This window comes from Urocitellus parryii, chromosome 8 (genome assembly GCF_045843805.1).
Source record: "Urocitellus parryii isolate mUroPar1 chromosome 8, mUroPar1.hap1, whole genome shotgun sequence".
NCBI lineage: Eukaryota > Metazoa > Chordata > Mammalia > Rodentia > Sciuridae > Urocitellus > Urocitellus parryii.
The window spans coordinates 84,596,779-84,613,271 of NC_135538.1; the positions used below are offsets into that span (position 1 = coordinate 84,596,779).

Genomic DNA, 16,493 nt, shown 5'->3' on the forward strand with positions numbered 1-16,493 from the left:
GTGTCTCCCGCAAGCTTGTGTGTGAGATGACTTAGAGGTGAAATGATTGGGTTATGAGAGCCTTAATTCAATCAGTAAATTAATCCCCTGATAGGGATTAACTGAGTTATAACTGAAGGCGGATAGGGTGTGGCTGGAGGAGATGGATCATTGGGGGCATGCCTTTGGGGTATATATTTTGTGTCTGTCCAGTTGAGTATCACACTGCTTTCTGATCATCAGGTCTTGAGCTGCTTTCCTCTGCCACACTCTATCATCCTGATGTTCCGCCTCATCTCAGGCCCTGAGGAATGGAGCCAGCTGTCTATGGATTGAGACCTGTGAAACTATGAGCCCCTAAATGAACTTTTTCTCCTTAAGATTGTTCTTGTCTGTTCCTTTAGTCATAGCAGTGGAAAACATGACTAAACCACCACCCACAAGTTTGGCACCTTTGTTGACACACTAAATGCTGATTGGGGAGGTGAGACCTTTTATTTCTCATTTCACTGGAAAATCATACCACACAAGGTGTGATTGTGTGGACCTGAGATAGACTACTTGGGTTTGAATAGTACTCACTAGTTCTGTGACTCCTGCCACATTATGTAACTTTCCTGTGCCTCGATTTTCTCACCAGAAAATGGGGAGACTTCTATAAGCCTCCCTATAAAGTTGATGTGAGGATGGAACATTAATTACCTAAGACATGCTTGGAATAGTACTTGGCTCATAGGTATTGATCTATACATATTAGCTACTATTTACTGTCCTGACTTTGCTTTTGTCTGTTTTTCTTGAGGAAAAGAATCTGATCATTTCTATCAGTTTTTCTACAAGAGTATGTCAGCTACAGACAACTTAAGTGGTTCATCCCAAGTAACACAATGATTGATTGGATGACATTCGAACAATATTCTCAAATCCTTCTGTCAAAGAGAGCCAGCCATATTTTTATTTTTCTAGAACAAAGCTAAAAAATATCCTCACTGAGTTGAACAGAACACAATTATGAATAAATTAGTTGCATTTTGCTTTTCCTGTCTGAAAATAATCTTCCTTTCCATGTGAAAGACATGTAAAAAGAACCAGGCCACCCAATGACACCACAATGTCTGTACCAGAAGTAAAATGAACCACAGTAGGAAAGAATGATGTCTGACTGGAGGCTTAGGATGCTATTTTGATTATCCGGATATTGTCTATGTAATAGTCCGTAGTGTCTTGAAGTGGACCTTGTCATTTGGAAAGCACTTCACCTTGTATTTCTGAAGATTTAAATGGAAATTGTTGCTTTGGGGAAACAGCTATCAGGAGAGATTTGGCTGTGTTTAAAAGCTCAGATCCATTTGCCTCTTAATACTTGTAAGTCCTTTCCTTATGTCACAGGCTTGGCTTCCTCCAAAATCTAATACTGATCTAGACCACAGAAATAATTGATCTTCAAAGCTCTGTGCATAGAATGAGCCAAATGTATTGGGTAGTTATAGATAGGAATGCTCACATGTAAATGAATAATAGTCTTGCAATGTAGGTATGATTTTTTGTACAAAAGAAGAAACTGAGGCAAAAGAGGTTAAATCCCTTATTCAAGGTCATACAGCCACAAAAGGAAGGAATAGGAATAGCTCTTTTCACTTTTTTTTTTCTGTCTCCACCCCTCAATTTCTACCACCTGCCTAGGTGGATATAGTTCAAGACCTTTCATTCAAAATAATAGAAAGCATAATAAAAAGTGAAGCTTAGGGGGATCCAACATGGCGGCCGGCGAGCAAGCAGCATTTCCTATACCTCCGCAGTAACAGGATCAGAGAGACACATAAATACACTTGCATGGGACCTGCTGAAGATCTTCTAACAATATTCCACGGGAAGGAGACCTGCCGATAACTAGTAAGTCTGTGTGAGGGGTCAGTTTGTCCCAGGCGACTGAATCTCGGCAACGCGGATCAGGGACAGATTCCTGCCGGTCACGGCGGCGGCTGATCTGGGCCCTGCAGGACTGAGTCTGGGATCGGCCTCAGGCGGTTCAGCGCTAGGACCCACACTCCTACCACCCCACCCCCCTCCAGCCGGTTCGGAGCAACTCGGATCAGGAACACAATCCTGCCGGTCACGGCGTTGGCTGATCTGGGCCCTGCAGGGCTGAGTTTGGGATCGGCCTCAGGCGGTTCAGCACTAGGATCCACACTCCTACCACCCCACCCCCCTCCAGCCGGTTCGGAGCGACGCGGATCAGGTTCACAATCCCGCCGGTCACGGCAGTGGCTGATCTGGGCCCTGCAGGACTGAGTCTGGGATCGGCCTCAGGTGGTTCAGCGCTAGGATCCACACTCCTACCACCCCACCCCCCTCCAGCCAGTTCGGAGCGACGCAGATCAGGGTCACAATCCCGCCGGTCACGGCAGCGGCTGATCTGGGCCCTGCAGGACTGAGTCTGGGATCGGCCTCAGGCGGTTCAGCGCTAGGACCCACACTCCTACCACCCCACCCCCCTCCAGCCGGTTCGGAGCAACTCGGATCAGGAACACAATCCTGCCGGTCCCGGAGTTGGCTGATCTGGGCCCTGCAGGGCTGAGTCTGGGATCGGCCTCAGGCGGTTCAGCGCTAGGATCCACACTCCTACCACCCCACCCCCCTCCAGCCGGTTCGGAGCAACCCGGATCAGGAACACAATCCTGCCGGTCACGGCGGCGGCTGATCTGGGCCCTGCAGGGCTGAGTCTGGGATCGGCCTCAGGCGGTTCAGCGCTAGGACCCACACTCCTACCACCCCACACCCCTCCAGCCGGTTCGGAGCAACTCGGATCAGGAACACAATCCTGCCGGTCACGGAGTTGGCTGATCTGGGCCCTGCAGGGCTGAGTCTGGGATCGGCCTCAGGCGGTTCAGCGCTAGGATCCACACTCCTACCACCCCACCCCCCTCCAGCCGGTTCGGAGCAAAGCGGATCAGGGTCACAATCCCGCCGGTCACGGCAGCGGCTGATCTGGGCCCTGCAGGGCTGAGTCTGGGATTGGCCTCAGGTGGTTCAGCGCTAGGATCCACACTCCTACCACCCCACCCCCCTCCAGCCGGTTCGGAGCAACTCGGATCAGGGACACAATCCCGCGGGTCACGGTGGCGGCTGATCTGGGCCCTGCAGGGCTGAGTCTGGGATTGGCCTCAGGTGGTTCAGCGCTAGGATCCACACTCCTACCACCCCACCCCCCTCCAGCCGGTTCGGAGCAACTCGGATCAGGAACACAATCCTGCCGGTCACGGCGGCGGCTGATCTGGGCCCTGCAGGGCTGAGTCTGTGAACGGCCTCTAGCGGTTTGGCGCTAGGACTTTGGCAGCGCTTAGGGCGGAGTTTCAGCTTTGAGACAGAGGAGAGAAGTGGTCCAGTTTGGTTCCAGACACTGGTCGGACCACAGAGGAGGACAGCAGCCGCCATTTCAAAGAGATGATGTAATCATCCCCATGTTCTACTGATCACAGCTCATTCAGTTACGGAAGAGGTGATTTCAGGCTAGTAAATTTCAAAAACACAACAGTTGCACCAAGCAGAAAGAAGCGCGTGCAGTATGAAAAGACAAGGAAAGAAAGGATCACAAGCAATGCAGGTCAACTCAACTTTAGAAGAGGTAATAGCTGCAACAGATGGAATATCAGATAAAGAGTTCAGGATATATATGCTTCAGATGATCTGGAGTCTCAAGGAAGACATGAGACAGCAAAATCAGACAATGAAAGATCACATTGACAAACAAATCCAGGAAGTAAAAGATCAATTTCACAGGGAGATAGAGGTAATAAAAAACAAACAAATAGAAATACTAGAAATGCAGGAAACAATAAACCAACTTAAAAACTCAATTGAGAATACTACCAGCAGAGTGGATCACTTAGAAGATAGAACATCAGACAATGAAGACAGAGTATTTCAACTTGAAAAGAACATAGATAGCTCAGCAAGTCTACTAAGAAACCATGAGCAGAACATTCAAGAGCTATGGGATAATATCAAAAGACCAAACTTAAGAGTCATTGGGATACAGGAAGGCACAGAGCTCCAAACCAAAGGATTAAGCAATCTATTCAGTGAAATAATACAAGAAAACTTCCCAGACATGAAGAATGTGACAGAATCCCAAATCCTAGAAGCCTACAGGACGCCGATGGTGCAAAATCATAAGAGATCCACACCTAGACACATTATAATGAAGATGTCCAACATACAGAATAAGGAGAGAATTTTAAAAGCTGCAAGAGAAAGAAAGCAGATTACATTTAGGGGTAAACCAATCAGGATAACAGCTGATCTCTCGACACAGACTCTGAAAGCTAGAAGATCCTGGAATAACATATTTCAAACACTGAAAGAAAATGGGTTCCAACCAAGAATCGTGTATCCGGCGAAATTAAGCTTCAGGATAGAAGATGAATTTAAAACCTTCCATGATAAACAAAAGTTAAAAGAATTCGCAGCTAGAAAACCATCTCTTCAAAAAATCCTTGGCAAAACATTACAGGAAGAAGAAATGGAAAATAACATTGAAAACCAACAATGGGAGGTAGGACAGTAAAGGGGGGAAAGTAGTCAAAGAGGATAACAAACCAGGTTTAGTAACATCAATAAACAAATATGGCTGGAAGAACAAATCATATCTCAATAATAACCTTAAATGTTAATGGCTTAAACTCACCAATTAAGAGACACAGGCTAGCAGAATGGATCACAAAACAAGACCCAACAATATGCTGCCTACAGGAGACGCATCTGATAGGAAAAGATATTCATAGACTGAAGGTGAAAGGGTGGGAAAAATCATACCACTCATATGGACTGCGGAAACAAGCAGGAGTGTCCATACTCATATCTAATAAAATAGATTTCAAGCCAAAGTTAATCAAAAGGGATAAAGAAGGACACTTCATACTGCTCAAGGGAACCATACACCAACAAGACATAACAATCATAAATATATATGCCCCAAACAACGGTGCTGCTATGTTCATCAAGCAAACGCTTCTCAAGTTCAAGAGTCTAATAGACCACCATACAATAATCATGGGAGACTTTAATACACCTCTCTCACCACTGGACAGATCTTCCAAACAAAAGTTAAATAAGGAAACTATAGAACTCAATAACATAATTAATAACCTAGACTTAATTGACATATATAGACTATACCACCCAACATCAAGTAATTACACTTTTTTCTCAGCAGCACATGGAACCTTCTCAAAAATAGACCATATATTATGTCACAGGGCAACTCTTAGACAATATAAAGGGGTGGAGATAATACCATGCATCTTATCTGATCATAATGGAATGAAACTGAAAATCAATGATAAAAAAAGGAAGGAAAAATCAAGCATCACCTGGAGAATGAACAATAGGTTGCTTAATGATCAATGGGTTCTAGAAGACATTAAGGAGGAAATTAAAAAATTCCTAGAGTCAAATGAAAACACAGACACAACTTATCGGAATCTATGGGACACATTGAAAGCAGTTCTAAGAGGAAAATTCATTGCTTGGAGTTCATTCCTCAAAAAAAGAAAAAACCAACAAATAAATGATCTCATACTTCATCTCAAAATCCTAGAAAAAGAAGAGCAAATCAACAGCAAAAGAAGTAGAAGGCAAGAAATAATTAAAATCAGAGCGGAAATTAATGAAATTGAAACAAAAGAAACAATTGAAAAAATCGACAAAACTAAAAGTTGGTTTTTTGAAAAAATAAATAAAATTGACAGACCCTTAGCCATGCTAACGAAGAGAAGAAGAGAGAGAACCCAAATTACTAGCATACGGGATGAAAAAGGCAATATCACAACAGACACTTCAGAAATACAGATGATAATCAGAAATTATTTTGAATCCTTATACTCCAATAAAATAGAAGATAGTGAAGGCATAGATAAATTCCTTAAGTCTTATGATCTGCCAAGTCTGAGTCAGGAGGACGTAGACAACCTAAACAGACCAATAACAATAGAGGAAATAGAAGAAACCATCAAAAGACTACCAACTAAGAAAAGCCCAGGACCGGATGGGTATACAGCAGAGTTTTACAAAACCTTTAAAGAGGAACTAACACCAATACTTTTCAAGCTATTTCAGGAAATAGAAAAGGAGGGAGAACTTCCAAATTCGTTCTACGAGGCCAACATCACCCTGATTCCGAAACCAGACAAAGACACTTCAAAGAAAGAAAACTACAGACCAATATCTCTAATGAACCTTGATGCAAAAATCCTCAATAAAATTCTGGCGAATCGGATTCAAATACATATCAAAAAAATTATACACCATGATCAAGTAGGATTCATCCCTGGTATGCAAGGTTGGTTCAATATACGGAAATCAATAAATGTTATCCACCACATCAATAGACTTAAAAATAAGAACCATATGATCATCTCGATAGATGCAGAAAAAGCTTTCGACAAAGTACAGCATCCCTTTATGTTCAAAACTCTAGAAAAATTAGGGATAACTGGATCATACCTCAACATTGTAAAAGCAATCTATGATAAGCCACAGGCCAGCATCATTCTGAATGGAGAAAAATTGAAGGCATTCCCTCTAAGATCTGGTACAAGACAGGGATGCCCTCTCTCACCACTTCTGTTCAACATAGTCCTCGAAACACTGGCCAGAGCAATTAGGCAGACGAAAGAAATTAAAGGCATAAAAATAGGAAAAGAAGAACTTAAATTATCACTATTTGCAGATGATATGATTCTATACCTAGCAGACCCAAAAGGGTCTACAAAGAAGCTATTAGAGCTAATAAATGAATTCAGCAAAGTGGCAGGATATAAGATCAACACGCATAAATCAAAGGCATTCCTGTATATCAGCGACAAATCCTCTGAAACAGAAATGAGGACAACTACTCCATTCACAATATCCCCCCAAAAAATAAAATACTTGGGAATCAACCTAACAAAAGAGGTGAAAGATTTATACAATGAAAATTACAGAACCCTAAAGAAAGACATAGAAGAAGACCTTAGAAGTTGGAAAAATATACCCTGCTCATGGATAGGCAGAACCAACATCATCAAAATGGCGATATTACCAAAAGTCCTATATACGTTCAATGCAATGCCAATCAAAATCCCAACAGCATATCTTGTAGAAATCGATAAAAGAATCATGAAATTCATATGGAATAATAAAAGACCCAGAATAGCAAAAACAATACTAAGCAGGAAGTGTGAATCAGGCGGTATAGAGATACCAGACTTCAAACTATACTACAGAGCAATAGTAACAAAAACAGCATGGTACTGGTACCAAAACAGGCGGGTGGACCAATGGTACAGAATAGAGGACACAATAACCAATCCACAAAACTACAACTATCTTATTTTTGATAAAGGGGCTAAAAGCATGCAATGGAGGAAGGATAGCATCTTCAACAAATGGTGCTGGGAAAACTGGAAATCCATTTGCACCAAAATGAATCTGAATCCCTATCTCTCGCCGTGCACAAAAGTTAACTCAAAATGGATCAAGGAGCTTGATATTAAATCAGAGACACGGCATCTGATAGAAGAAAAAGTTGGTTATGATCTACACGCTGTGGGATCGGGCTCCAAATTCCTCAATAGGACACCCATAGCGCTAGAGTTAACAAATAGAATCAACAAATGGGACTTACTCAAACTAAAAAGTTTTTTCTCAGCAAAAGAAACAATAAGAGAGATAAACAGGGAGCCTACATCCTGGGAACAAATCTTTACTCCACACACTTCAGATAGAGCCCTAATAACCAGAATATACAAAGAACTCAAAAAATTAGACAATAAGATAACAAATAACCCAATCAATAAATGGGCAAAGGACCTGAACAGACACTTCTCAGAGGAGGACATACAATCAATCAATAAGTACATGAAAAAATGCTCACCATCGCTAGCAGTCAGAGAAATGCAAATAAAAACTACCCTAAGATACCATCTCACTCCAGTAAGACTGGCAGCCATTAGGAAGTCAAACAACAATAAGTGCTGGAGAGGATGCGGGGAAAAGGGCACTCTTGTTCATTGCTGGTGGGACTGCAAATTGGTGCAGCCAATTTGGAAAGCAGTATGGAGATTTCTTGGAAAGCTGGGAATGGAACCACCATTTGACCCAGCTATTCCCCTTCTCGGTCTATTCCCTAAAGCCCTAACAAGAGCATGCTACAGGGACACTGCTACATCGATGTTCATAGCAGCTCAATTCACGATAGCAAGACTGTGGAACCAGCCTAGATGCCCTTCAATAGATGAATGGATAAAAAAAATGTGGCATTTATATACTATGGAGTATTACTCTGCATTAAGAAACGACAAAATCATAGAATTTGGAGGGAAATGGATGGCATTAGAGCAGATTATGCTAAGTGAAGCTAGTCAATCTTTAAAAAACAAATGCCAAATGACTCCTTTGATATAAGGGGAGTAAACAAGGACAGGGCAGGGACGAAGAGCTTGAGAATAAGATTTACATTAAATAGGGATGAGAGGTGGGAGGGAAAGGGAGTGAGAAGGGAAATTGCATGGAAATGGAAGGCGATCCTCAGGGTTATACAAAATGTCATATAAGAGGAAAGGAGGGGCAAGACAAGATAATACAAATGGAAGAAATGATTTACAGTAGAAGGGGTAGAGAGAGAAAAGGGGAGGGGAGGGGAGGGGAGGGGAAGGGAGGGGGGATAGTAGAGAATAGGACAGACAGCAGAATACATCAGACACTAGAAAGGCAATATGTCAATCAATGGAAGGGAAACTGATGTGATACAGCAATTTGTATACGGGGTAAAAGCGGGAGTTCATAATCCACGTGAATCAACCGTGTAATATGATGTATTAAGAACTATGTAATGTTATGAACGTCCAATAAAAAAAAAAAATAATGATAAAAAAAAAAAAAAAAAACCTTCCAAAAAAAAAAAAAAAAAAAAAAAAGTGAAGCTTAGTGAAGCTACAGTCTTCAGGGATTCCTACCTGAATTTGGACAACTTAAAACAACATTTAAAGAAAACCTTGTTCTATCACTATATTTTGAGCTGCCTGGAATCAATGAGGGTCATGTGTTTCATGTACTTCTGGTTCTATGAATTCCTTGAAAATTCAATGTTGGAGGGTGGTTTGATTTTCTGGGCTTTTTTCTAATACAACATTCTCACTGTTTTGACACCACTGTGTTCTTGAAATGTTATCAATACAAAATGAAATGAATTTTCCTTTGAAAGATTCTTAGAATATCAGGTGGAAAGTAAAACATGCTCTTTGAAATAGTGTTAAACTAAAAGTGAATGCCCAGGTTAAGTATAAAATCAAACTCTACCCTTTGAGATGCCTTCCTGAGGAACAGCATCAAATTTAGAGTTGTTCATTATGGATTAATTGGTGTGTGTTACTAACAAGTAACTTTTCTTTCCCAGATGCATTATTTACTGACATTGAAATTCTAAAAATAAACTGTCTATTGGCTCATGGGAAAAAAAATAAAACATAAATCGGACATAACTACAGGGCTGTGAGCCTCTTTGCTGAGAAAATTTGAAAAAACGATATGTCGACACAATTGGCTCCTTTCTCATCTAATCCACAGCTTCTTTAAAGGACTGTAGGAACATAGCACAGTCAAAACAAGACAGATTTAGAATAGTTTTTTTCCCATCTTTGGTAGTATTATATGACATGAGGATATATTTGATAGTCCATTATTTTTTTTGTTCATAAAACTAACTGCAGGATTCAGTCTCTTCTAGCATTTACTGAAACTTAGAAAAGTTGAGCATATATTGCTCATAAAACATGGCTTAATATGTTTAATTAATGGAAATATCATAAGTTATGTTTTTTTATCACAAAGTGATTATGTTAGAAATAGAAAGCATCATAAAACTAGGAAATATACATGTTTGGAAACTAAGAAATAATCCTTAAATAGTATATGGCTAAAATAAAACACTATAATGGATTAGACAATGTTTTCAAATGGATGATAATGAAAATAGAACATTACAAAACATAGAGTATGCTGCTAAATCATTCCCTGGAGAAAATTTTTGTATTTTCTTTTATTGTACGTATTTATCATGTACAATATGTTTTGAAATATGTAATCTTATGGAACTGTTAAATGAAACTAATGTGTATTACCTCATATATTTATGATATTTTGTGTGGTGAGAATACTTGAAAAAATACTGGCTTGGTGACGTTCAAGAATAAAATACATTATTTTTAACTACAGTCACTGCATTGCACAAGAGATTTTTTGAATTTATTCCTTCTAATTGAAATTTCCTATCATTTAACTACAATCCCCAGCTCCCATTCTACTCTATTTTTCTAAGAATTCAATTATTTGAGCTTCCACATATCAGTGAAATCACAGAATATTTTCATTTCAGTGCCTGGCTTATTTCCCTTAATGTAATGTCCTTCAGGTTCATCCATGTTATCAATGACAGGATTTCTGCATTTTCAATACTGAATAGTATTCCATTGTGCATACTCCATCTTCTTTATTCCTCCATTGATGGACAATTTTGTTCATTCTGTTTCTTGTCTGTTGTGAATAGTGCTGCAATGAACATGATAGTGTAGATATCACTTTAGCATACTAACTTAATTTTATTTGACATATAACCAGCAGTGGACCTACTAGATCACATGGCAGTTTTATTTTTAGTTTCTTGAAGGACTTCCATACTATTTTCCATAATGGTTGCGTAAATTCACATTTCCATCCACAGTGTGCAAGTGTTTCCATTTTTCCATATCCTAACTAGCACTTTTTAGCTCTCAGCTTGCTTATAAGGACCATTCTAAGAGGATAATATTTCACTATGGTTTTAATTTGTATTTCTCTCATGATTAGTAATGTGGAACATTTTTTTTTTCATATACTGGTCAGTGATTTGTATGTCTTCTTTTGAGAAATGCTATTCTGGTCCTTTGTCCATTTTTAAATTGAGCTATTTGTTTGCTTGCTATTGAGTTGTCTGTGTTTCTTATTTATTTTAAATACTAACCCCTTATTAGATGTTTGCAAAAATTATGTATATATTTATTAAAAATACACTTATTAGAAAAGAATAATGCTGAAAATAGGTGAAGTAAACAGCCTATTCAAGAAGTCCTAGGAGGAAGGGCAAATTAAGCCAAGGAAATGCAGGTCATGAAATAGAAGCCACCACAACAGTGAGAGTCAGAGGATTCAAAAGTTGGTCCTATTAAAAGTACAATATAACTTACTAAACCTGTTATGAGGAATCAAACCTGAATAATTTATCTACAACTATTTAAAAACAGTAAATAAAAATATTTCCACATAGAAAACTCCGAGCCAAATGGCTTTGTCATTGAGGTCTCCCAAACATTAAAAGAAATAACATGAATCTTGCTAAAACTTTTATAAGTAATAAAGAAAAGATTATAGACTCCCCCAGACACTTTATGAGAATGATGTAACATTGAATATAAAACCAGAGAGGGATGGGGTTGTGGCTCAGCGGTAGAGCACTCACCTAGTATGTATATATATACATATACAGAGAAACAAAATTGTATAGACCGATCTCACCAATAAACATAGACTGCAAAAATCCTTTACAAAAACTATCAAAGACATGAAAATATATAAAAAGAATAATGTACATGATTAAATTGAGCTAATCCCAGGAGCTAAAGATTAGTTTGATGTTCAAAAATCAATCAACATATAATTTCCCATATTAAGACCTTAGAGGAGGGAAATTATGATATCATTTCAACAGTTGCAGGAAAAGCATTTGACAAAATTCAATATTCATTAATTCACAATTTAAAAATAGGAAAAAAAATAACTTCTTCAAGTTGAAATGAATGTCTCCAAGAAAAATTCTATAGGAAACATTGTACTTAATAGTATATTTTCAGAAAAATACGAGAATTTCATTACTGCCACTTCCTTTCTTCTGGGTACTAAGGAGCTAAGCAAATGAAATAAGACACAAACAAACAAATATATATAAGCATTATTATACATACATATGTTATTATATACATGTTATTGTGAATAATGTAAATATAAGAATCAGAAGGGAAATGTTGTTTTTAAACAAAGTATATAATTTTGAAAGAATTCAGTTGAATATACAGATAAATTTCCAGTTTTAATAGAATTTAGCAAAATGGCTTCATACACATACCTGCATATTTCTATACCAGCAACAAATATTAGGAAATTAAATTATTTTTAAAATATCATACATTAATATATATATCACAAAGTAATGAAATGAGGAAAATACATCTAACACCTCTCTATAAGAATTCATGCACATTTAATAGAAAAAATTTTAACAGTAAATGAAGATATACACATGGATTGGAAGATTTAATATTGTTCTCCTAACACTGACTTATAGATTCAATGTAATCTCAGTCCAAGGCCATATATGTATCTCTGGACAAGGCAAGTTGAATCTAAATTTCCATAGAAATTCAGAGTGCCAAGAGTAATACAGACACTCTTGAGGACAAATAGCAAAATGTAAGGTTAGCTTCTAAAGCTTATTAAATCTTATTGCAAGGTACAGTTAAAAGCAGATTTACCATGGAGCTTGAAATGCCTTCTTTCAGACCTTGAGATATACTAATACTTTGTTCACATGATAATGTGCTTTTAGAAAATTTGTTAAACAAGATAATTTAATCATAGTCAGTTAATATTGCCTTGTCTTTCCTTACTGAACTAACATCCATTGTAGATCCACATCAACTGGCCAACTTTGGAAGGGCTACAGGCATTTGAGGAATTTGAATGAGGAAAGGTCAAGTTGTGGTTTTATTTTTTAAAATGCTTTTCAAAATATGTTTTTATTTTAGATGGACACAATACTTTTATTTATTTATGTATTTTTATGTGGTGCTGAGGATTGAATCCAATGCCTCACATGTGCTAGGCAAGCGCTCTGCCACTCATCCACAACTCTGGCCTATGCTTTTCATTTTCAATCAGTTCTTTTTAGTTATATGTAACATTAAGATTCATTTTTTACATAATTATAAAAGCATGAAATATAATTTACTCTAATTCAATTCCTAGTACTTCTTTCTCTTCCCTCTTGCCTCCCACTATTTCCTTCATTCTATTCCACTGATTTTTCTGTTCTTGTATTTTCTTAAAATAATTAATGTCTTGTGACTATACATAATAGTGAGATTCACTGTGTCATATTTATATATGTACATAGGAAAGTTAAATCGCATTCATTCTACTGTTCTTGCCTTATTCCATCCCTCATCCCTCCTCCCTCCCAGTCAATCCTCTTCCCCTACTCCACTGATCTTTCTTATATTTTGATGGACTTCAACTCTTCCCCTTCCACCTCTACCCTGGCCCTTATTTTGGACTAACTTCCTATCAAAGAAAACATTTGACCTTTGACTTTTGGGTCTGGCTTATTTCACTTAGTATGGTACTCTCCAGTTCCATCCATTTATAGGCAAATGCCATAATTTCATTTTTCCTTATGGCTGAGTAACTCCATTGTGTAAATAAATATACCACATTTTCTTTATATATTCATCTGTTGAAAAGCACCTAGGTTGGTTCCATAGCTTGGCTATTGTGAATAGTGCTGCTGTAAATATTGATTTGGCTGCATCCCCTTATTAGACTCTGTGGCTATGTACTGAGGAGTGGGATAGCTGGATTCATTAGATGGTTCTATTCCTAGTTTTTTGAGGACTCTCCACTCTGCTTTTCAGAGTACTTGCATTACAGTCCCACCACCAATGTATGAGTGTACCTTTTTCCTCACATTCTTTCCAGTGCTTACTATTATTTATATTCTTGATAATTGCCCTTATGATAGGAGATGAAACCTCAATGTAGTTTTGATTTGCATTTATCTAATTGCTAGAGATAATAGATACTTCTCATATATTTATGAGCCATTTGTATTTCTTTTTAGGAAGTGTCTGTTTAGGGCAGGAACCTGAGTCCTGGTTTCCCACCTTCCTACTGGATAGCAGTGAGCTTCGCCACCCACTCCATCACCTTTTCCACCAACTATCTGTCCCTGGGGCCCATCCAGTCACCCAGCCACTGGGTCCCACCCACCAACAGCACGACCAGCATATATGCAGGTGCCAGGGGCTTAGGCTTCCAGATGTCGGAGCTCCACCAGCTCCAGACAACATGGATGGCTGACTGTCTGGCAGGAATGGGAAGCAGACAGAGCTAGAAGACCATGCAAGACCTGAAAGATCATCTGGACTCCTACCTGGACAGAGTGAGGGGACTGGAGGCTGATAATGAGAAGCTGGAGGGCAAAATCTGAGAACATCTGGAGAAGAAAGGACCCCAGATCAGAGGCTAGGGTCATTACTTCAATACCATGGAGGAACTGACAGCTCAGATCTTTGCAAATTCTATGGACAATGCCTGCATCCTTCTGCAGATAATGCTCATCTTGCTGCTGATGACTTTAGAGTCAAGTATGAGACAGAGCTGGCCATATGCCAGTCTGTGAAGAGCAGCATCCATGGGCTCTGCAAGGTCATTGATGACACCAATATCACTTGGTCACAGCTAGAGATGGAAATTGAGACTCTCAAGGAGGAGCTGCAAGTCGGGTGCCATGGGGGAGGCTTGTAATCCCAGTGTCTTGGGAAGACCAGCCTCAGCAAAAGCAAGGTGCTAAGCAACTCAGTGAGACCCTGTCTCTAAATAAAATACAAAATAGGGCTGGGGATGTGGCTCAGTGGCCGAGTGCCCTGAGTTCAATTCCCAGTACCCATCTCTCCTCCACCCTCCACCCTCGTCTCCCCCTGGAGGAACTGCTCTTCATGAAGAACCAAGAGGAGGAATTCAAAGGCCTTCAAGCCCAGATTGCCAGCTCTGGGTTGACAGTGCAGGTAGATGCCCCCAAATCTTAGGACCTCGGCAAGATCCTGGCAGACATCTGGGCCCAGTATGATGAGCTAGCTCAGAAAAACCGAGAGGAAACGGACAAGTACTGATCCCAGCAAATTGAAGAGAGCGCAGAGTGGGCACCTTGTAGCCAGCTGAGATGGAAGCTGCTGAGATGATACTCACAGAGCTGAGATGCACAGTCCAGTCCATGGAGATTAACCTGGACTTGATGAGAAATCTGAAGATCAGCTTTGAGAACAGTCTGAAGGAAGTGGAGGCCTGCTACACCATGCAGATGGAGAAGTTCCATGGGGTCCTGTTGCACCTAGAATCAAAGCTGTACAGACCCAGGCAGAGAGGCAGCTCCAGGCCTAGGACTATAAGGCCCTGCTGAACATCAGGGCCAAACCGGAGGCTGAGCTTGCCTCTTACCGCCACCTGTTGGAAGACGGAGAGGACTTCAATCTCAATGATGCCCTGGACAGCAGCAACTCAGCGCAAACCATCCAAAAGACCACCACCGGCAGGATTGTGGATGGCAAAATAGTGTCTGAGACCAATGACACCCAAGTGCTGAGGCACTGAGGCAGCAGGAGCAGGGGACCCTCAGGGAACAAGGGACCCATAAATGTTCAGAAATCATTAGACATAAAAATAAAGTGTCTAGTTTTTTATCCCCTTTAGCACTTTTTAATATTTAGTTTTTATAGTTCTTTTAATATTCTGAACATCAATGCCCAGAGGAGCAGATTGCAAAGATCTTCTTCCATTTGGTAGGCTCTCTGTTCACATTCTTACTTGTCTTTGCTACGCAGAAGCATTTGAATTTCATGCCATCCCACTTGTTGATTTTCTATTTTATTTCTTGAGCTTTAGGAGTCTTGTTAAGGAATCCAGTTCCTATGACAACATATCCAAGTGTTGGACCAACATTTTATTCTAGCAGTTGTAGAATTTCTGGTCTAATTCCTAGGTGTTGATCCTCTTTGAGTTGACTTTGTGCAGGGTGAGAGAGAGGGGTCACGTTTTATCTATTTATAGATATCCACTTTTCCCAGCACTGTTTGTTAAAAAAGCCTAACTTTTCTCCAATGCATATTTTTAGTGACTTTGTCAATAGCAACTGTGTCTTCTATTCTATTCCATTAGTCTTCATGTCTATTTTGGTACCAATACCACATTGGTTTTGCTAACATAATTCTAACATAATTTGAGGTCTGTTATTGTGATGCCTCCAGCATTATTCTTTTTGTTCAGTATTGCTTTAGCTATAATTTTTCTGAATGAATTTTCAAACTATTTTTTTTTTAGTTCTGTGAAGAATGTCACTCATACTTTGAGGATTTCACTGAATCTGCACAATGCTTTTAGTGGTATGGCAATTTTGTCAGTATTAATTCTGACTATCCAAGAACCTGGGAGGTCTTTCCATCTTCTAAGGTGTTCTTTAATTTTATAGTTTTCATTGTAGAAGTCCTTCACCTTTTTTGCTAGATGAATTCCCAAGTATTTTAATTTTTTGAAATTATTGCAAATGGGGTAGTTTTCTAATTTCTTTTTCAGCAAATTCATCATTAGACTTTAAGAAAGCAACTGATTTATGT

At 39.4% G+C, this 16,493-nt stretch overlaps 1 pseudogene; it reads left to right on the top strand.

Moving 5' to 3' along the window:
• LOC113184610 (keratin, type I cytoskeletal 18-like) overlaps positions 1 to 15,474 on the top strand; it is a 98,372-nt pseudogene extending 82,898 nt beyond the window's left edge.
• The last annotated feature ends 1,019 nt before the right edge of the window (positions 15,475 to 16,493 follow it).